This window comes from Lissotriton helveticus, chromosome 7, assembly GCF_964261635.1.
Source record: "Lissotriton helveticus chromosome 7, aLisHel1.1, whole genome shotgun sequence".
NCBI lineage: Eukaryota > Metazoa > Chordata > Amphibia > Caudata > Salamandridae > Lissotriton > Lissotriton helveticus.
The window spans coordinates 415,907,741-415,930,715 of NC_136068.1; positions in this window are offsets into that span (position 1 = coordinate 415,907,741).

The window sequence follows — 22,975 nt, forward strand, 5'->3', positions numbered from 1 at the left end:
CTCCCCCTCCCCGCCTCCCTGCCTCACCGTAACTCCCTCCACGGCCCGCGGCTGCTTATATCTCACCCTCCCTAATACACATATTATATTATTTGCTAAGAAGGTCTCTTTGTGTTGGTTTAGGGCGTGCCCATACTTTAGTGTCTTAGATTTGAAGGAATCACATCAGCATACACCAGCTCTCTCTTCATGTGAACCGCATCAACTGTTGTGTATGTGTGTTCGGCAAAGCAATATAAAACTCGCCTCATGCCCAGAATTGGCAGAAGTTGCACTTATGTTATGAGTATGAAGTCGTGGAGATCAGACCTCATAACAATTCTGTATCGTGTTGTTCTTGAAACTTTAGCACTCGCTGTACAGATATAGTTTAACAAGCAAAGCAGATAGTAGAGCAATAACATATTATTCTCATGTAAACCACGATGAACTACTAGGTGGAAAGCTAAAGCAACAACTAAGTGTCGTGTGCAGAAGTTGCAAAAAAGGAAAAATGGCGTTTAAACCGGTAATGAGCCCATGCTAACTTAACACGGTGTAAAGATATCCAGGACCTAGATGACACCTCCCCATGATCCGGAAACGAACTGAATAAGATAATAGAAGTGCCATCTCATGAGAGCAGATTGCAAGTTTATATGTGGACGGTCCGCAAGGTAAAGCATTAAAAACTAGGAAAATTTAATGCTAAAGAAAAATAAAACAGCCAAGTACTTTATCGAGTCTTAAGCCAATAGGCAAGGTAAATAATAAAAACTTGACAAATAAGTCAATGAATTGTCAATGAAATGCTAGTACTCAGCATATCAAACATGAAAAAGGTCTATGACATAACTGTGTATGCAAAATAAGCTGCAACAGCCTCCAATAGGAAGTCACCGTCTTCATCCGAAAACAGTTTAGCCATCCAATTTAAAAGCGGAAAAGAACATACGTGCTCTCCCAGCACCGGATCCTCTATCACCATCAGAGGACAGCTCGGTGGGTTTTCAAGAAAGCTCTGTTCCAAGAAAGACTGTGCTGCCGCCAGTAAATTCCAGGGACCAAGTAGTCCATGCATCAATGCCACAGCCATAATCCTTTCGCCAGGACAAACCAACTCGTGAGTAATGATAGGAGTCATCAGCTGATTAAAGTCGACGTCAGGAGAAACCGGTCCGCAGAGACACAAATCAATGGCCCAATCGAAATCACAGGTCAGGCAGTGAAATACAGGCTGGACACAGGTGAAGTAGGAGAATCGAAAAGATAATCCATATGCCGTGCTTAATATCGCCAACGGCATTGTGCCATAATATTCTAGCATGCGATTGCGGAACAGTGTTAGCAGCTGCAGGGTGGGAGGTTGCATAGGAGGGACATCCATATTTAAAAATGTAAAAAAGCACAAGAGCGTCCGCTGGTAATGCAAGTAAAAATGCCAATCCACGAACCGGAGTGGAGAAAATGGAATGAAAGGAAGCAGGGATGACTCCAAAGATTTTCTCAAATGAAGTCACGAGACCACTGGTAACAACTTTAAAAAAGTGCGCCAGGGTCTTTGTGGAGGATGCGTTAAAGATAGTCGGAACCATCTTGCTGAAATTGAAAGGCAAATCTGAATTAAAAGTATTCCTTTTATCGTAACAGTAAGTGAACGGGTTATTTGCTGCAGAAATGTTCTATTTCCTCCCACACATGAACATAGGGAGTTTTCAATCTGGCCACAAATACCAACCTTGGGACAGATTTCAACGGCATGGCAAGAATAAGAGCTCTTTTGTCTCAGAGAGAGGTGGCCTTGAGTTCAGCCCGTGAAACTTTCGTGCTTCACATAGCGAACACCCGTACAGAGGTGCAGACCCTTTTCAATTAACTCAGAACAATCTTCATTATTGAGCATCAAATAACTACCATTTTCCAACAACTTGAACGTGGGGATGATAGCAGGAACTGGCGTGCCTTGCAACACGCAAGCCATATTTGGTCGGTGTTTGTTGCATGAACCGTGTAACTGTATGTGCCTACACATTAGTGAATGATCTGGCGTCTCAGTGCATTCCTCTCCATTCAGATAAACTTCTTGATCATCTTTGAAACATCTGTATGTGTATGGAAGCGACCAGACCTCATGAAGAAAAGCACTACCTAAAGGTTCATAATGACCTATTGGTATATATTTCATACAATTTGAAAACTTATATAAAGCAAAAGGCAGCGTTATTAAACCGTGGATAAGGCACGTTGCCAAAAAACCCGCAATCCTCTGCTGATGATGTCACTGAGCATGTCATGAATGATGTAATATGTGACATCATCAGCAGTGGATTACGGGTAATAGTATCTCTAGTTTACTCCCCTATAGCTGTCTTTCTTTTAACATAAGTGTCTGTTTCCTTCCCTTATACTTACTGTTTTTGGTTCGCTTCTAGTTCGCGTACCGGCGAGCGAACTGGGAAGCGAACTAAGAGAAATAGAGGTTGGCACAGTTCCAAATATTGTACCAATTTTTTAATAACGGGGAGGTAGTTCTGAAAAGAACTTTTTTTTTATTGTTTTTGTTGTTTTATATTTTTTTTATTATTTTTCGGAACATTTTTTTACTTTTTTTGAATTTTTCTGAAGTTTTATATTTTTTTGGGTTTTTCTTGGAGGGGGCAATGAAAACGATTCATTGTAAAGGGCTCAACAGGAGCAACAAAACAAAAAAAGAAGTATTTATTATTTTGGGCGTTTCGTACAAACTTGCATATGATAGTCAATAGCTCTGTTGATCAGAGTGATGCTTTTTTCTCCGTAGGAAATGAATCCATCGCAAAATACGCAGGTGTGTTTTACTTCACCAAATTTCATTTGTATATTTGGCACCATCTCCCTGCCCTCTGGTCCCGTTACTTCCGGTACAACAGATCTTCTGGCCATAATAGGGAGATTATCTAGGTCGTTCCGAAACTGTGCAGCACTGTAGTTGTTAGGATGCCACCTAGTCATATGGCGATGCATTGTGTAGTTTCCGAAACTGTATTTTTTCTCGGTTCCTCTGGACAGTCTATCTTGACATATAAGGCAAGTTACGTATCTTGCATTTACTTTTTTCTGACCTTTGGGAATTTTAAAAAATTGCCAAATGAAGTTTTCTTTCCGGTGAGACGTCCTGGGCTGCTCAGGCAAAAACTGCCTCTCTTCGTGCTCGTCGTCCTGTTCCTCTTCTTCTTCTTCTTCTTGAATTATAACTTGAGCAGGTGGTCCACTCTTCCTTGGATGTGGTGGAGGTGGTGGGGAAGCACCAGCTGAAGCTACTAAAGAAGCCATTGCTCAGTGATCACAAAGGGTCTTTCTCTCACAATGATGAAAGTCAGAGTGAGGAAAGAAGGAGGGATTTTCATCATTTGGGAAAAACAAGAGTTCTCAACCAATCAAAAGTGTTCATTTTAGATTATATGACCTAGTCTTACATCATTAGGAAACCAAAAGTGAAATGAACCAATGAAAAGTGTTATTACCAAGTCACATGACTTGCTGTGTTTACGTTAAGCGCTTTGCAGGGCCTCCCGGTTTGCTTCCAGAAACCTGCGCTTTGCGACTCGCTTCGCGTACCAGTTCGCTAACGTAGCACGTCATATGACGTATCACGCGACAACGTGAAACGTCATGCGGACGGGAGGCGTCACGATGTTGTTTTCTAACGCGCCACTTGCGGTAAAGAAACGTTTACCGGCTCGCGGTCTATTTCGCGGCATCAAGGTCAGCTAACGGGAAGCTTCCCAATTCGCGAAGCGGGAACGAAGAAAAAAAAATATTTAAAAAAAAATTATTCATAAACATATAAAATATATTTTTGGATTTAAAGAAGAATACATTTTACAGCTACAGATATTAGCTGTTAAAAAACCAATGAAATTCACAGAAAAAACCATAGGTTATAGACCATATATAGTTAGGAATTAGCATTTACAAAACCTTGAAAATTCACTGAAAAAACCACAGGTTATAGACCATATATAGTTAGGAATTAGCATTTAGAAAACCTTATTTTACTCACACAAAACCATTGAAATTCCATATATAGTTAGTTGCACTAACTATATATCGTGCACCCGCAATCCACTGCTGATGATGTCACATATTACATCATTCATGACATGGTCAGTGACATCACTGATGACATCACTGATGACATCTCAAATGACATCACTGATGACATCACTGATGACATCTCATTTGACATCAATGACCACATCACTGATGATATCATTCATGTGACAATACAATGCATCTCCTCACATTTTAATATAACCTCTGTTTCACCCAGTGTTAAAAAGAGAGTATAATTTTTGAAACCATTGACACACCAATACTAGTTACTACATACGCACTCACTGATTGCTACGTCTACACACACCTTCACTCATTCACCCATACAATCATTCATACATACAATCACTCATCTTTACAACACTATCATATGCACTCATACACCTATACAGACACTCACAGTCTGCCACTCATCCATGGAGTTACTCACACACCTAGTCAGTCCTGTAAAGAATCAATGACACTTCCATTTTCTTGTCTATACAGTTAAACATAGAGCACCTTACATTTTCAAACATATACTAACACATACTTACCTTCTTATACAATCATTGATACAAGTACAGATTGATCTGCACAGAGTCACACACCTCCCAGCTAGCCACACACACACTCAGTCTCCCATACAAATACTTGGGCAATCAATCAATAACCCATATAGTTACTCATATAGCTACTGATCAACACATGCAGCAGTTTACAGAACAACAGACATAATGATGCACAAATTAAGACAGTTTAGTCACTAACCCATGCAGTCAGTGAGACACATTTAATCACTCACTCATACAGTCAGTCATGCACTCACTAAATCCTTCGTCCAGACACTTACACATCCACTCATTCTTCAATATGTAAGACATATTTAAACTTTATAGAAACAAAAAATCACTGGATGTTGTTATCAGTGATGTCATCAGTGATGTCATTTGAGATGTCATCAGTGATGTCATCAGTGATGTCACTGACCATGTCATGAATGATGTAATATGTGACATCATCAGCAGTGGATTGCGGGTGCACGATATATAGTTAGTGCAACTAACTATATATGGAATTTCAATGGTTTTGTGTGAGTAAAATAAGGTTTTCTAAATGCTAATTCCTAACTATATATGGTCTATAACCTGTGGTTTTTTCAGTGAATTTTCAAGGTTTTGTAAATGCTAATTCCTAACTATATATGGTCTATAACCTATGGTTTTTTCTGTGAATATATATATATATATTACCTACTGGGGGTTGCCAGTAGGTAGTTATAGTTAGGACCTATTATCCATAGGAAATCCGCTACATTCTCTTCGGAATAACTTTGGCGCCGGGTGACGAATCTTCGCGAAATTCTCAAAACTGGTGGTCAGCTCTGATCGACTCCTATCCTGTAAGTCTCGGGGTGAATCGTTAAGCGAAGGCCGATTTAAAAGGGGGGTCCCAAAATCTGTTTTCCCCATGCAGTTTTCCATAGGGACCTTTAATCGCAGCTACCGCCCGAACTGCTGAACGGAATTACACCAAATTTGGCAGAAAGCTAGACCTTGGTTCAGAGTCGTGAATTTTTGTTAAATGCTGTAAATCTATTTAGTAGTTTTTTAGATATTAAAGAAAAAAATACATATATATCTGGGTGGAGCCTAAACACACATCTAAGAAGTGTTGGCAGCCATATTGGGACCAATATACATGATAGCACGTCAATAAAAGCATTACAGTTAATAGAATGTCTTCAGACTTTAGTTACATTATAAATCATTTGTTGACGGTACCATACTCATATTAGGAATTCTGGTGTCTTCTAAGGTGATTTTACCATGTGAAAAAGCCTTCTGCTGGGATATCATGAATCATGTTTGAGAGAAAACTATTTTCTCCTGCTTTTCCCACAGAGGCTTGGAAGGTGATCTATAAGCTAAACTGAGAGCATATTTTCTGTAAATTCACATTATCTTTCTCAGTCATGTGACAATGAAGTCTGACATTCTCATTAAAACATGTACATCCAACAAGGGCAGAGACTGTCAGTTGATTCCTTTGTGTTCTACTGCAGCTTCCCAGAGTGTTCTAAAGAACAACTAGCGCTCTAACAGTCCTACTTATGACAAAGGTATGGCACACCTGAAGCCTTCTTGATTGGAATAAAGTGGTAATGCTTAAAACATTTAATTTAAAAAGAAACAAAATGAGGTGGTTCATTTTGCCATAGAAAGTATGATTAGTGCTGCAGAAAGAAAAATCAGGGCACATTTTGAGTGACATCTCAAATCCTCTTCTATTTCATTAGAAAATTCTGACTTGCAGACTAAAACATGCACTTTCAATATCAGCAGCATGAGGAGGCTGTAGTAAATGAGGAAATTAGGAAACTTCATAACAAAGAAGTCTCCCAAGATGGCCACCAGAGACAAAAGAGCCCAAATGTAGCCCAAATATCCCCCAGATGTAGCCCAAGTTTAGCCCAATGACAGAATGCCCCAGAGTGTTCTAAAGAACAACTAGAGCGCTAACAGTAGTAGAGAGTAGTAGAGAGTGAGTAGTAGAGAAAGTAGTAGAGAGTGAGTAGTAGAGAGTAGTAGAGAGTGAGTAGTAGAGAGAGTAGAAGAGAGTAGTAGAGTAGTAGAGAGTGGGTAGTAGAGAGTGAGTAGTAGAGCAGTAGAGAGTAGTAGAGAGTGAGTAGTATAGTGAGTAGTAGAGAGTAGTAGATAGTGAGTAGTAGAGAGTGAGTAGTAGAGAGTAGTTGAGAGTGAGTAGTAGAGAGTGAGTAGCAGAGAGAGAGTAGTAGAGAGTGAGTAGTTGAGTGAGTAGTAGAGAGTAATATAGAGAGAGAGTAGTAGAGAGTGAGTAGTAGAGGGTAGTAGAGAATGAGTAGTAGAGAGTGAGTAGTAGAGAGCAGTAGAGAGTGAGTAGTAGAGAGTAGTAGAGAGTGAGTAGTAGAGAGTGAGTAGTAGAGAAATAATAGTAGGGAGTAGTAGAGTAGTAGAGAGTGAGTAGTAGAGAGTAGTGGAGTAGTAGAGAGTGAGTAGTAGAGAGTGAGTAGAGAGTGAGTAGTATGAGTAGTGGGGAGTAGTAGAGAGTGAGTAGTAGAGTGAGTAGTAGAGAGCGAGTAGTAGAGAGAGAGTAGCAGAGAGTGAGTAGTAGAGTAGTAGAGAGTAAGTGGTAGAGAGTAGTAGATAGTAGTAGAGTGAGTAGTAGAGTAGCAGAGTGACTAGTAGAGAGAGTAGTAGAGTAGTAGAGATTGAGTAGTAGAGAGAGTAGTAGAGTAGTAGAGAGTGAGTAGTAGAGAGTGAGTAGTAGAGAGCGAGTAGTAGAGAGTGAGTAGTGGAGAATGAGTAGTAGAGAGTAGTAGAGAGCGAGTAGTAGAGAGTGAGTAGTAGTGTGAGTAGTAGAGAGTAAATAGTAGAGTGAGTAGTAGAGAGTGAGTAGTAGAGAGTAGAAGAGGGAGTAGTAGAGAGAGAGTAGTAGAGAGCGAGTAGTAGAGAGCAAGTAGTAGAGTGTGTAGCAGAGAGTAAGTAGTAGAGAGTAGTAGAGAGTGAGTAGTATAGAGAGTGAGAAGTAGAGAGAGTAGTAGAGAGTAGTAGAGAGTGAGTATTAGAAAGTAGTAGAGAGCGGTTAATGGAGAGTGAGTAGTAGAGAGTAGTAGAGAGCGAGTAGTAGAGAGTGAGTAGTAGAGAGAGAGTAGTAGAGAGTGAGTAGTAGAGAGTGGTAGAGTTAGTAGTAGAGAGTGAGTAATAGAGAGTGAGTAGTAGAGTAGTAGTGTGATTGGTAGAGAGTAGTAGAGTGAGTTGTAGAGATTAGTAAAGAATGAGTAGTAGAGACAGTAGTCGAGAGTGAGTAGTAGAGAGAGTAGTAGAGAGTAGTAGAGTAGTAGAGAATGAGTAGTAGAGAGAGTAGTAGAGAGTAGTAGAGTAGTAGAGAGTGGGTAGTAGAGAGTGAGTAGTAGAGCAGTAGAGAGTAGTAGAGAGTGAGTAGTAGAGAGTAGTAGATAGTGAGTAGTAGAGAGTGACTAGTAGAGAGTAGTAGAGAGAGTAGTAGAGAGTGAGTAGCAGAGAGAGAGTAGTAGAGAGTGAGTAGTAGAGAGTAATAGAGAGAGAGTAGTAGAGAGTGAGTAGTAGAGGGTAGTAGAGAATGAGTAGTAGAGAGTGAGTAGTAGAATGAGTAGTAGAGAGAAAGTAGTAGAGAGTGAGTAGTAGAGAGCAGTAGAGAGTGAGTAGTAGAGAGTAATAGAGAGTGAGTAGTAGAGAAAGAATAGTAGGGAGTAGTAGAGTTGTGGAGAGTGAGTAGTAGAGAGTAGTGGAGTAGTGGAGAGTGAGTAGTAGAGAGTAGTAGAGAGTGAGTAGTAGTATGAGTAGTAGGGAGTAGTAGAGAGTGAGTAGTAGAGTGAGTAGTAGAGAGTAGTAGAGAGCGAGTAGTAGAGAGAGTAGTAGAGAGTGAGTAGTAGAGTAGTAGAGAGTGAGTGGTAGAGAGTAGTAGAGAGTAGTAGAGTGAGTAGTAGAGAGTAGTAGAGAATGACTAGTAGAGGGAGTAGTAGAGTAGTAGAGAGTGAGTAGTAGAGAGAGTAGTAGAGAGTAGTAGAGTAGTAGAGAGTGAGTAGTAGAGAGTGAGTAGTAGAGAGTAGTAGAGAGCGAGTAGTAGAGAATGAGTAGTGGACAATGAGTAGTAGAGAGCGAGTAGTAGAGAGTGAGTAGTAGAGAGGGAGTAGTAGAGAGTAGAAGAGGGAGTAGTAGAGAGGGAGTAGTAGAGAGAGAGTAGTAGAGAGTAGTAAAGAGTGAGTAGTAGAGTAGTTGAGTAGTAGAGAGTGAGTGGTAGAGAGTAGTTGAGCATGAGCAGTAGAGAGTGAGTAGTAGAGAGTAGTAACAAGTGATTAGTAGAGAGTGAAGAGTTTAATTTAAAAGGAACACAATGAGGGGGTTCATTGTGCCATAGAAATTATGATTGATGCTGAAAAAAAGAAGAATTAAGGCACTTTTTGAGTGATTTCTGAAATCCTCTTCTATTTCATTAAAACATTCTGACATGCAGACTGAAACATGCACTTTCAATACCAGCAGCAGACTTCCCTGGTGAGCAGTACCTTTACTACAGTGATCTAATAAGCAACTAGAGTGCTAACATTCTGAATTGATGGCAAATGTGTGACACATCTGAATGCCTTCTTGATGGAATCAAAGTAAAACACTGAAAGTATTTCCTACTGAGGAGACTGTAGTAAATGAGAAAATTAGGAAACTCCATAACAAATAAGTCTCCCAAGATGGCCATCAGAGATAAAAGAGCCCAAATGTAGCCCAAATATCACCCAGATATAGCCAAAGTATAGCCCAATGTCAGAATGTCCCAGATTGTTCTCAAGAACAACTAGAGCGCTAACAGTCTTACTTATGACAAAAGTATGGCACACCTGAAGCCATCTTGATTTGAATAAAGAAAGTGCTAACACTTAAAACATTTAATTTGCAAAGGAACAAAATGAGGGGGTTCATTTTGCCATAGAAATTATGATTATTGCTGCAGAAGGAAAAATTAGGGCACATTTTGACTACTCAAATCCTCTTCTATTTCATTAATAAATTCTAACATGCAGATTGAAACATGCACTTTGAATACCAGCAGCAGACTTTCCTGGTGAGCAGTAGCTTTACTACAGTGATCTAATGAGCAACTAGAGTGCTAACATTCAGAATTTATGGCAAATGTGTGACACATCTCAATGCCTTCTTGATGGAATTAAAGTGAACAAGCATTGAAAATGCAATAGGTCTCGCCCTCGTTTTTAACTCCTTGCATGCTGATGACGGCCCCCAGCCGTCATGTACTACAGTGCTCGTGTGCTGAAATCTTCAGCACAGGAGCAGAATCGCGGCAGCATGGAAGGGGTTAAGTTAAAGCAATTCTGTTTGTAATTAGGTGACTTTTTAGCTTTGCTTGTATTAGTGTTTTTCAAACTTTCATGTACATAACATGCATATGTATGCATATATGTATATGTATATGTATATGTATGCATGCATTTATATTTGTATTTATATAGATATGCAGATTATATATGTTTATATATATATATGTATGGAAGCAGTCTAAATTTCAGAGGGATGCCAAAGATTACGCACAAGGGCGGATTTTGACATTCGCGCGCAAATTTGATGCCCCGAGAAAAGCTCTAAGAAGTAAGGCAGTCTCTGCAACCACCCCAGAACCTGCCACTTCAGAATCGGACGTGACCGACGCAGAACAATCAGGGGATGAGAGATCTGCCACAACAAGTACAACATCTAGTACAACAAGCTCATCTACCCCGCAGAGCCTTTTTCGCGAGGAGTTTCAACTTATACGCCAAACGCAACTAAGGGGCACAAAAGGCAAGCCACCAGAAACACAAAGACAACAAAGACAAGGCAGATACGACGCGGGGGCTTCCACCTCAGGAAATCTAGGAATGGCCACCCAAACAAGGAGCAAGAGGGGCACCAGGAGATAAGTGTGCCTGATACCCCACCATTATCAATTTAACTCCCTACAAACTCTCAAGACAGAAGAACAAGTTTTGAAGAAAGGACTGACTTTCTGCCCCACCAGCGGCTTTGAATTCACCCAGACTAGAATTGATCTGTTCCTTTTCACGCGGAAACTGAAACTTCAAAAGTTCCACAGCCTTAAGAATTCTGTAAGCTTGAATCCCCAATTGATTTGGAATTAATTGATTTGGATTTAATGCAAATCATTGCGAGCCAAGGAGGGGACTCAGACCAAACAATCAACCAGTTAGCAGATACAGCTCAACAGTTTGGTGTATCCCAAATCAGAGCTCCCACAAATTTCAAACCGACATCTAAATTCATTCCCATGATGCCACATGACGCAATAGACGTCTTTAAAGAAGCAGTCAAACCGGATTTACTAAGCTTAAGAAGTAAAATAGCATCTAAATCCCACAACAAACAATGGAACTTATCACTAGTCCAAAGGAATGCCTTGACAGAACTACAAGCTAATACCAGCATAGTATGTAAGCCGTCGGATAAAGGCGGAAATATCGTCTTATTGACCAGAGAATATTATTGCACAGACGCACTGAGACAACTGAAGGATACCGACTGTTATACAAAAATCAACAAAGATGACTATAATTCCAGCATTACGGAATATCACCTTCTACTTGACAAGTGGGCAACAGAAGGGATGTTAGATGCGACCGAAGTGAAATTTTTGACATGCCAACAGCCAATAACTCCCACATTTTATCATTTACCAAAAATTCATAAACACTCGACACTGCCACCAGGGAGACCAATAATCTTATCGAAAGGCAGTCTGACTGAGAATATGTCACAATTTTTGGATTTCTTTCTGATTGAGCATGTCAAATCCCTTTCATCATATATAAGGGACACATCTGACTTTATTCGCATCATTTCTGATATACCTTGGGAACCTGATATGCTGATGATAGTGTTGGATGTTACTGGACTTTACACATGCATAGAGCACAACCATGGAATACAAGCAGTTCAGTACTTTCTAAAAACTCGTTCTCTGAAATATATGAAACACAACTGCATGTTGGGGGAATTCTTGCATTTCTGTCTGCATAACAACATTTTTCTGTTCCAGAACCAATATTACAGACAAAGGAGAGGGGCAGCGATGGTCACCTGCTTCGCCCCCAGCTACGTAAATCTTTTCGTAGGCTGGTGGGAGAAGCAGGTGGCCTGGTCCGATGACAATCAGAGATGGGTCACGTCAATTATCGAGTGGCACCGATATATTGACGATCTTCTGGAAAGGTTCCAAGACAGAGGCTGAACTATTTATTCAATCCTTAAATCACAATGATCTTAATTTGCACCTTAATGGCACCATAAGCAGTGTCGAGGTAGACTTTCTTGATATTAAAGTCTTCATCAGGGATGGAAAAATCTGCACCTCTCTTTTTCGGAAGGTAACAGCCGGAAACTCTACCCTAGAAGCCAGCAGCTGTCATCCCAAACCTTTAAAAAATAGTATACCTTTTGCTGAACTATTACGTCTCAAAAGAAACTGTACTCTCACAGAGGATTTTGAGCAAGCTGCACAAGATTCCATGGCAAGGTTCAAATTTAGAGGTTATTCGGATATCACACTCAGAAAAGCCTATGATAAAGTGTGTTCAATTTCTAGAGCAAGTCTATTTAAACACCCAAGTGAGAAAGTAGCAAGTGAAAATAAAACTCCCCGCTTCATCACGACTTTCTCCAATGACTCCTCAGTGATTCATAACATCATGAGTCGACATTGGAAAATTCTGAAAACGGATGGGGTCATAGGTAAGCAACTTTCACCCCATCCTAAAATCACCTACAGAAGGAACAGATCCCTAAAAGATACCCTGATACACAGCCACTTTGACACCATCCCAAGATCCCCCCGACTCGGAAACCTTACTGGGTTTTTCCCCTGTCAAAATTGCAAGGCTTGCCACTCAAGTCACAAAGTTACCAATTATGAAATTCCAGGGACTGGTAAAGTGAGAAAAATGAACAAATTTCTCACGTGCACAAGTTCATTTTGTGTATATCGTCTCGAATGTCCTTGCAAACTTTACTATGTCGGGAGTTCAATTCATCCTGTTAAAAAGCGAATCTTGGAACATGCCAGAGCAATCGAGCATAATGACCCAAATTACCCTGTAGCAAGACACTTTGCACTGAAACACAACAGTGACCGCAATCTCCTCAAATTCCATTGTCTTGATCAAATACCTCTGAAAGATCGTGGAGGGAACAGAGAGTCACAAATGAGAAAACTTGAGTCAAGGTTTATTATAGACCTTCGGACGAAATTTCTGTTAGGATTAAATACAGGAGAAGAGTTAGCCAGTCATTTAGGCTAATTAAGATGTGACTCTTAATATCTATAACTGTTTACAGGTTGCAAGAAAAAACTAGAAATGTTACACTGTATATCTTGTTTTTTTTGCTGTTTTTTTTGCTGTTTCTGTGGATGAATGTTTTTTGAAGTACATGAATGATACATCTATGAATTTATTTTATGCCCATCCAGGGCTTAATAACTTACGTTTGCTGCAAAAATGCTATATAATTGCTGCATTATGGCAACCACTATAAGATGGCCGCCATGTTTATTATGAATTTGGTCTCTCTTTTGTGTTGATTGAACATTAGATTGACGTCAATTTCTACCTTTATTTAAATGCACATGTAACTGATGCGAGTGACAGCAGACGAAGGCGCGATGCCGAAACGCGTTCTGTTGAATTGTTTAATAAAACACTGAACTTTGAAGAAAAAAAAACAGCTGAATTGTTTAATAAAACACTGAACATTGATAACTGAGTTGTGGAGTTGTGGAGTGCTGTCAATCCTTTGCCTTTGGAAGGGAATTTTGAGCGTAATATATATATGTATATATATATACACATACATATATATGAATGCATATGCATATATATGTATATATATGTGCATATGTGTGCGTGTAGCGAGAGATAGAGAGCGGCAGAGAGGTAGAGGTGTAGAGGTAGAGAGGTAGAGGCAGAGAGGTAGAGGTAGAGAGGTAGAGAGTAGTAGAGAGAGAGGTAGAGAGAGGTAGAGAGGTAGAGAGTAGAGAGTGAGTAATAGAGAGTAGAGTGAGTAGTAGAGAGAGAGTAGTAGAGAGTGAGTAGTATAGAGTAGTAGAGAGTGAGTAGTAGAGAGTGAGTAGTAGAGAGTGAGTAGGAGAGAGAGAGTAGTAGAGAATATAGTAGAGAGTGAGTAGTAGAGAGTGAGTAGTAGAGAGTAGTAGAGAGCGAGTAGTAGAGAGCAAGTAGTAGAGAGTGTGTAGTAGAGAGTAAGTAGTAGAGTGAGTAGTATAGAGAGTAGTAGAGAGTGAGAAGTAGAGAGAGTAGTAGAGAGTAGTAGAGAGTGAGTATTAGAGAGTAGTAGAGATCGATTACTGGAGAGTGAGTAGTAGAGAGCGAGTATTAGAGAGTGAGTAGTAGAGAGAGAGTAGTAGAGACCGAGTAGTAGAGAGTGGTAGAGTTAGTAGTGGAGAGTGAGTAGTAGAGAGAGAGTAGTAGAGAGTGAGTAGTGGAGTAGTAGAGTGTGATTGGAAGAGAGTAGTAGAGTGAGTAGTAGAGAGTAGTAGAGAGTGAGTAGTAGAGACAGTAGTAGAGAGTGAGTAGTAGAGAGAGTAGTAGAGAGTAGTAGAGTAGTAGAGAGTGAGTAGTAGAGAGTAGTAGAGACCGAGTAGTAGAGAGTGAGTAGTGGAGAGTGAGTAGTAGAGAGTGAGTAGTAGAGAGTGAGTAATAGAGAGTGAGTATTAGAGAATGAGTAGTAGAGAGTGAATAGTAGAGAGTGAGTAGTAGAGAGTAGTAGAGCTGTAGTGTAGTTCCTATATTCCCAATAGGCTCTGCGCATTGGAATAATATATCCTATAGATTAGACGTAGGACTGAGGTCGACTAGGTCTCTATTGAATATACTAGACTTAATTCTGTGTGCCAGCTAGCTCAGAGGTCACTAGAAACTTTCTCGAATTCACAAGAAGGGATTAGTCTCTGACAACCGCATAAACATGACAACTTTGTTTCCCCAAGATAAAACGTATCTTCAGAGTCGTGGAAACAATAGATAGATATTTCACTCAGTCAATCGTGCATGCTTCGTTTCACTAGAGGTGCAGAGAAAGTAGAAAGACGGGCGTTTTCAATAAAAAGATTTATTGAACAGCCTTCTTTCTCAAGCAAAAGAAATGAACTGCTGCAATCGTAAAACTGTTTGTAAAATATACTGCATACAGTATAAATAATAGAATAAAATAATATTGTAAGAGCATTGTATGGTTCCTAAACCATATACAAATACATACATAAATAACAGAGGCTAAAAGCACTCAACTGGTGCTTCTAAAATACGCCTACCCCGGTGTACCTAACCTAAGCCTAGTACGAGGGAAGAAGTAAGTGAGGTGTAGCATAAATTTAGTATTCTTTTGCCAAGAATCTGCTCAAGATTTCTTGAAGGGTCTAATCAGCTCCGTACCTTAGTTTAGAATGGAGAAGGTCAGTCTCGGGACTCGATTTCCCAACAACTCGCAAGGGTAGCTTGGAAACACTGGAGCTGGATTTCTCGGCAGGAGAAAAGACAGCGTCTCTCTCAGTGCCTCTGCTGGAGGATCGGCTTCCTTCAGCACTTGCTGTAGCAGGGCGCGTCGGGCAAGTAGATAGTCGAACTGCTCCAAACCACCCTGTCTTTGCTTGGGCGAGTGTGGGCATATTTATACCTTGAAGGTGCCGAGGTTGACGTACAGTTTGACATAATAACGTCATCAAAGAGTCTCAGTTCTTTGAAAACTCTATGAATTCTTGGACAAATCAATATTCAACCTAGGGGAAGTCCCTGGCTGCTGAAGCTGAGTTTTCCAAGAAATCGGTGTGGATTTTCGGAACTAGTGAAGTAGCCCTGCCGTATTTGGACTGCATGAGCTATGCCTAAATATGGTTATGATTTCTATGCCTATATAAGGATCTGGTGATTTATAAATATAAGGGCATGAATCGGGAAACTTAGAATAGGGTCCTAAAATGATACATAACAGAGCGTGAGTAGTAGAGAGTAGTACAGTGAGTAGTAGAGAGTGAGTAGTAGAGAGAGAGTAGTAGAGAGTGAGTGGTAGAAAGTAGTAGAGTGAGTAGTAGAGTGAGTAGTAGAGTAGTAGAGAGTAGTCAGTCAGTGTCAGTTAATCAGTGTCAGTCAGTGTCAGTCAGTCAGTGTCAGTCAATCAGTATCAGTCAGTGTCAGTCAGTCAGTGTCAGTCAGTCAGTGTCAGTCAATCAGTGTCAGTCAGTGTCAGTCAGTCAGTGTCATTCAATCAGTGTCCGTCAGTGTCAGTAAGTGTCAGTCAATCAGTGTCAGTCAGTGTCAGTTAGTCAGTGTCAGCTAGAGCAGCTCTGCTGACCTGGTTCTCTGGCTCTAAAGCAGCTCTGCTGACCTGGTTCTCTCCCTCTAAAGCAGCTCTGCTGACCTGGTTTCTCTGGCTCTAGAGCAGCTCTGCTGACCTGGTTCTCTGGCTATAAAGCAGCTTTGCTGACCTGATTCTCTCCCTCTAAAGCAGCTCTGGTGACCTGGCTCTCCGCCTCTAGAGCAGCTCTGCTGAGCTGGTTCTCTGGCTCTAAAGCAGCTCTGCTAACCTGGTTCTATGGCTCTAAGGCAGCTCTGCTGACCTGGTTCTCTCCCTCTAAAGACCTCTGCTGACCTGGTTCTCTGGCTCAAAAGCAGTTCTGCTGACCTGGTTCTCTGCCTCTAGAGCAGCTCTGCTGACCTGGTTTCTCTGGCTCTAGAGCAGCTCTGCTGACCTTCTCTGGCTATAAAACAGCTTTGCTGACCTGCTTCTCTCCCTCTAAAGCAGCTCTGGTGACCTGGCTCTCTGCCTCTAGAGCAGCTCTGCTGACCTGGTTCTCTGGCTCTAAAGCAGCTCTGCTAACCTGGTTCTATGACTCTAAGGCAGCTCTGCTGACCTGGTTCTCTCCCTCTAAAGACCTCTGCTGACCTGGTTCTCTGGCTCAAAAGCAGTTCTGCTGACCTGGTTCTCTGCCTCTAGAGCAGCTCTGCTGACCTGGTTCTATGGCTCTAAAGCAGCTCTGCTGTCCTGGTTCTCTGGCACTAGAGCAGCTCTGCTGACCTGGTTCTCTGGCTCTAAAGCAGTTCTGCTGACCTGGTTCTCTCCCTCTAAAGCAGCTCTGCTGACCTGGTTTCTCTGGCTCTACAGCAGCTCTGCTGACCTGGTTCTCGGCCTCTAGAGCAGCTCTGCTGACCTGGGTCTCTGCTTCTAGAGCAGCTCTTCTGACTTGCTTCTTAGGGTCTAGAGCAGCTCTTCTGACCTGGTTCTGTGGCTCAACAACGGGTCTGCTGACTTGGTTTCTCTGGCTCTACAGCAGCTCTGCTGACCTGGTTCTCTGCGCTCACGATGCATACACCCGACTTTGCAAAAATATATTTAAAAATAATATAAATTTATTATAAGTACAAATATATTATTTTTATGAATATCTTAGATAATCTCTTGAACTAATATGTATATTAAAGACACATACATATCATTTTGGAACATACATATTTTTTGCGGGAGTCACGCACCCAGCGCGCCCCAGCACGTATATGACGTCACGTGGGACCCGTCACTGCGCAAGTGTCTCGTACCGTAATGCGCATGTGTCGCGAATGCCCGGCGGCAGGAGTCACGGACTGGTCGCATACCAATCGCACACATCACGAAATATTAAATGTGTATGATGTAACTGAAAAACACGCAGCCATCGCACACCATACGCGGATCCTTCACGACTTTTCTAAAAAAAACGGTTAGAATCCGCGCACCCACCGTGATGTGTACGCTTTGAGTGCGCGACTCCGAAAAAAAATTTGAAATTTATTTTTTAAAAGAGAATAATATAAATATATTAAAATAAAAAATGAAAACAAAAAATAATCAATATTTCAGTTTGAATGTAATTTTTTTTTTTTTTGCAATTTTCAGAAAAATATATAATGTTATTTAATTAATAAAATATGTATAAATAAACAGTTAAAAACTGTAGAAAGTCAGTACAAAAAATAGGTATAACTACTATCACACTTTAAAATTAGCATTTAAAAAACCTTTGAAATTCACTGAAAAAACCATAGGTTTCAGAGACGTTATAGTAGAAATTAGCATTTAAAAAAGCTTTGAAATTCACTGAAAAAACCATAGGTTTCAGAAACGTTATAGTTAGAAATTAGCATTTAAAAAAACGTTAGAAATTCACAGAAAAAAACATAGGTTTCAGGGGTGTTATAGTTAGCTGGCCATTTCACTCGTACAAAACCATAGAATTTCCTTTGTTACAGTTAGTTCTGTTAACTATAACTCACGCGCCCGCAATGCACTGCTGATGATGTCACATATTGCATCATTCATGACATGGTCAGTGACATCACTGATGACATCACTGATTACATCTCAAATGACATCACTGATGATATCATCAAGTGAATGTGGTTTAGTTTGAAATTTAAATATGTATTATATATATACCAATCTGTGTTGAATTGCAAATCTCGTTTGCAATTGTCAAAGGTAAGTGGGTCCATGTTATAAAAAAGGTGTGTCAGAGCTAAGCATCCTCCCTCTCTCCAAGCGTCAAAAGGATCCTCGTGCAGGGCGGGGGGAAAGCTGGGTTAAAGTGGAGAGGCGTGAAAGGTGAGGGAAATGAGGCACATCGTTCGTCACCCGCTATAGAGTAACATACTTTCAAGGTGGTGCATGTAGGGGTGCTAATGTATGCATTCTAAGGCCTATCCTTCTTGGGTCACCCCACTAGATCCCAAATGGTTCTCCCCGCTACACAACGGTCCAAATGTAACCAGTTTTTTTCGGACTCTCGTTTGGACCATTCCATCAGCACTCTTAGCTGAGCTGCCTTATAGTGCAATGCGAGGTCGGGTAGTCCCACTCCACCCTCTGATCGAGGATGCCGTAATATTGTGAAAGTGAAACCGGCACGTCCTCCCTGCCCGATGTAGTGGGGGGATCATGGATTTAATTCTGCGAAGAAAGTCTCTTTCTAGTTATTTGGGTAGAGCCTGGAATAGATACAAGAGCTTGGGAAGGAGTGTCATTTTAATAGCATGTGCACTACCAAGCCTTGAAAGGAAGAGAGATTTTCACCTTGCAAGATCTGTTTGAATGCAGGTAAGAGTGGCGGGGAAGTTAGCTTTAAAGAGTCCCTCGACCTGGGGTGTTAACTGGATCCCTAAGTATTGTATAGAGGACGCGGTCCATTGGAGAGAAGTATGTGGCTGTAGTTTGCATGCTTCAGCTTTTGGAAGAATGAGATTGAGTATGTATGATTTGCCGAGGTTTGTTTTGAACCCCGCCACTGCCTCAAATCTCTCCAGCTCCGATTGCAAAGGGCGAAGAGACCTAGCTGGTTCCGAGAGAGACAGGAGGACATCGTCAGAAAAGATTGTGATTTTGTGTGAGTCACCACTGAAGGGGATTCCCTGGATCTCTGGGTTGGCCCTGATAATCATCACCAAAGGCTCGATGCTGAGGGCGAAAAGTAGGGGTGAGAGAGGGCATCCCTGACGAGTGCCCCTAGTGTGGAGAAAGGGGGCTGATTGTATCCCATTGACTTGCACTCTGGAGCATGGTTAGGTGTGACTGTTTTATTTTTAGCAATATACCTGTCCCTTGAGTGAAAGCAATGTCAAAACAGAGGCCCCGTCCTATTACCGTCACTAGCATGCTATCCTGCATTTATAGACTTTAGTGGTTGTTGCATTTCATACCACCTACATGAAAATAGGTGTCATCAAGGAGAGAAGGAGATTCGGGGAACCTAATACAGTGAAACCCTTGAAATCAGGGTAGGGAATCACTTAGAAGTCTCAGGCCCCTTTTTCCCAGCACTCCCAGGTGTGCTCAAGGATACTGCACTGAAAGTCTAAGTAGCACAAACGAATATACTCACCGCAAACTTCGTCTCTTTTTCCCGAGACACCTGGGGACGTCCTCCTGGCCGAAGATCACCCTGGAAAGAAGAAGGGTAAATGTTGTGGGAAGAAAAGACACAGGACTTTTATGGTCCCCCAGTCAAGACACTTATCTGTATCTACATCTGCATCTTGGAGTGCAAGGGGTCTCATTGCCTCTAAAGCCAGCAGCAATCTCCCACTGCGCCCGCCTGCGGACATTTAAGGCTGGGCCTACCCTCTTGGATTTTTGCTTTTGATTTTGGGACCTAGCGACTTACCTCAGTATTGTGAAGCAAAAAGAGGTAAAACCTTTACTCATTGCTGCATCTTGCCATGGACCTCTGGTTGTCTACACCTTATTAGTAGCTGGGCTGATTAACTCATGGATAAACAGAATATCACACCCGCCCTAAATTCCACTGGCACCACCCTAGACGGCTTTCAAAAAGCCATGGGGGCAATTAGTAAGAAAATTGAGGTAGCGGAGCAGAGATGTTCGAAACACCCCACCCCAGCCTTACTCCTCCCAGGCACTGCGGATGCTAATACAGATTCTTTTGTGACGGACACTGAGCACAGGAATCCAGTACCACTCATGCCCGTTGTGACAATTAGGAATAATGATGGAGCCTTTGCCTAAAACGAAAATGTTTAATATGAGGTAGGATGATTACAATCCTACCTCGGAGAAGAGTAGACCTCCACAAGTAATAGGGGTAAGAGGAAGAGAACAGAGGTGGTAGGAATGGAACATAAATCAAAGGGTCATTTACCTGTGATTAAAAGAACCAGGCAAGAACCTACAAAAAAACAACAGGACCAGAGGGGCAGTGGGGAGAGGGGCCATTCCAGAGAGAGAAGACATTCCCCTTAATAAAATCAGTAAATTAGTATCTGGGGCACTGCCTCCCATTTTGGATTGCTTAGGATGCATAGAAGATCAGCTCTCCCTTATGTTATGGGATCTAAATAATACATCATTACACACTACACAGAGGAATGAGACTACCCAACCTAGCAGCACAGATGCTGTACCCTACGATAGGATGGCTCCTTAAACAATAACATCTATTCTCACCATGGGTGAAGCCCTCCATGAGGTCCCCAGCAAATCCCTTTGATCGGATCCCCTGGAAAGTCGTACCCGCCAGGAAAAATCAAAAGGTGGAACAAGGGGTTACAGATTTACTTTGTTAAATGGTGGTAGCCGCCAACATGTAAACCCAATCCTAAATGACCCAGCATATACACTCCCTAGCGGGGAGGACGCAAAGACATATTAAATTTAGCACCAGACTGAAGAAAGTGACCCGATTAGGGCCACCCAGGTCACTCACGACCACCTCTCAGCCTTCCATACAAATGAAGAGTCGGTCAGACAGTAGAGAATACAAACCAAGTATATGTTTCTTCAGATACACTCCAGCGAAGTCCCATCCGCCCAGTTGCTTAGGGGTGCTGCAGAGAGAACTGACATCAGAAAACATGTTGATACATTATGTATGCCTCAGAACAAATAAGGGCACGCCCAGACAGGAAATTTTCAGATGGAAGCAGCTACACAAAGGAGGTACGAAAGGATAAGTTTCGATCCTGAGACTGGGCATGCACTATATCTAAGCAAAGGTTGTTATGCATGTGCCCATCGCTGGACTAGTGGGAGCCAGGCCTCTATCTAGTGGGAAAGGACTGTGATAATAAGAACAGTGTATTCATTAGTACTGAAAGGCCCAACTTTGGAGAAACAAAAACGACCACAGCTGTTTACAGCAGAGACAGAGAGAAATAAGTTTCGATCATGTCTCAAAATGGCAGCCAAACATAAAATGGTGCTGTGAAAGCTAACTTAAGTCGTACAACACATAAGCAGCACAGCTAAGACATTTTTATTTTAACAAGACTGCCCAGCCCCTATACACTGAAACTGGTCCCAGGATGCCTATTTGTGGTCCAGGGAGGACCTGGCTTGGCAGCTCGGGCTGGACTGTTCCCACATATGGCTGGGTCCAAACTGGTGTGGTGTGGTGAGCAGAAGAATGATGGATTTAACCCAGATCCTTGTGACTGGGGTGAATGCTTGCATTGTCCAGCATTCCGTCCATCATTTGTTTCTTTTGCAGCGAGGACTGACATCAGAGAACATGGTGATACATTATGTGCAATTCAGAACTAATGAGTGCACACCCAGACTGGAAATTTCAGGATGGAGCCAGATACACAGAGAAGGTACAGAAGGATAAGTTTCGATCCTGAGGAATCAAGACAAACCTTTACTGAGGAGACGAACCAGGAAGCTGAAGGAGGAGACTACCCCTGTGCTGTGTGTTTGGGGGTTGGCTTGCAGTGGTTGCTTCATTGCCAAAGGAAGAATCTCTAAGGGCTTGAACTTTGAGCTTGCCTCCTGCCTGATGTCTCAGGGATACAAGACTTAACCACCAGCTCCCCCCTGAATTCCCTTGCAAGGAATTGAAGTGTCTGCTGTTGTACTGGGCCTTCTAAGAGACTGCATGTCGCTAGGAGCTGGAAGCGCGACTCAACGATGAGAAGCGTGTCACCGCCGCAGCAGTTGTCGTCGCATTGCCGAGGAAGCGTGCTGCCGCTGCTGCTGTCGTCATTGCATCGCCGAAGCAAGACACATCACCGGAGAAGCGCTCTGCTGCCGCAGAGGTCACCGTCACATTACAGGAGAAGCGTGTTGCAGGGCTTGTCACAGCTCAGAAGATCAACGAGTCGCTGCACCGCCTCCGGGCGTGCACACATCGCAGCTACGTTGTCGCACCGTAACCAAGACGCCATGTTGTCGCATTGTACCGGAGCATCATCACAATGGATTACAGTAAGAAACTGACGCATCACCGCCCCACACAGTAAGGAAGTGAGCATCAACTCCCCTGCTCAGTAGTAAGGAACAGATGCATCCACTCCCCTGAGTGTAAGGAACCGACGCAACACCTTCCCTGCGACCCTTTTATTTGTTCTGCGTTACGCATCCAAGGTACTTTGAGAGCAAAGTGTCGCATTTACAATCTAAAATGAACTGAGCTGTTTCCTACCAATTTAAAGTCTATTTTTTATTACTGTATTGTGGTTTTTTGTTATTGGTCTTGTGTTAATTCTAGTAAAGAATACTTATTTTTCTAAACCTGTGTGGTGTCCATTTGTAATGTTTTCACTGTATTACTGTATTTGTTCACAAATGCTTCACACACTGCCTCTGAGATAAGCCTGCTTGCTCGTGCCAAGCTACCAAGGGGGTGAGCAGGGGTTATTTTAGGAGTGTAGCCCCTTACCCTGACTAGACGCAAGGGTCTCCATTTGGACAAAGGTGCAGACCATTGGCAACTAGAGGCCCCCAAATCTAACATTTTCATTGTTTCATTGTGCCATACGGGGTCTAATAACTTGCAAATACCCTTA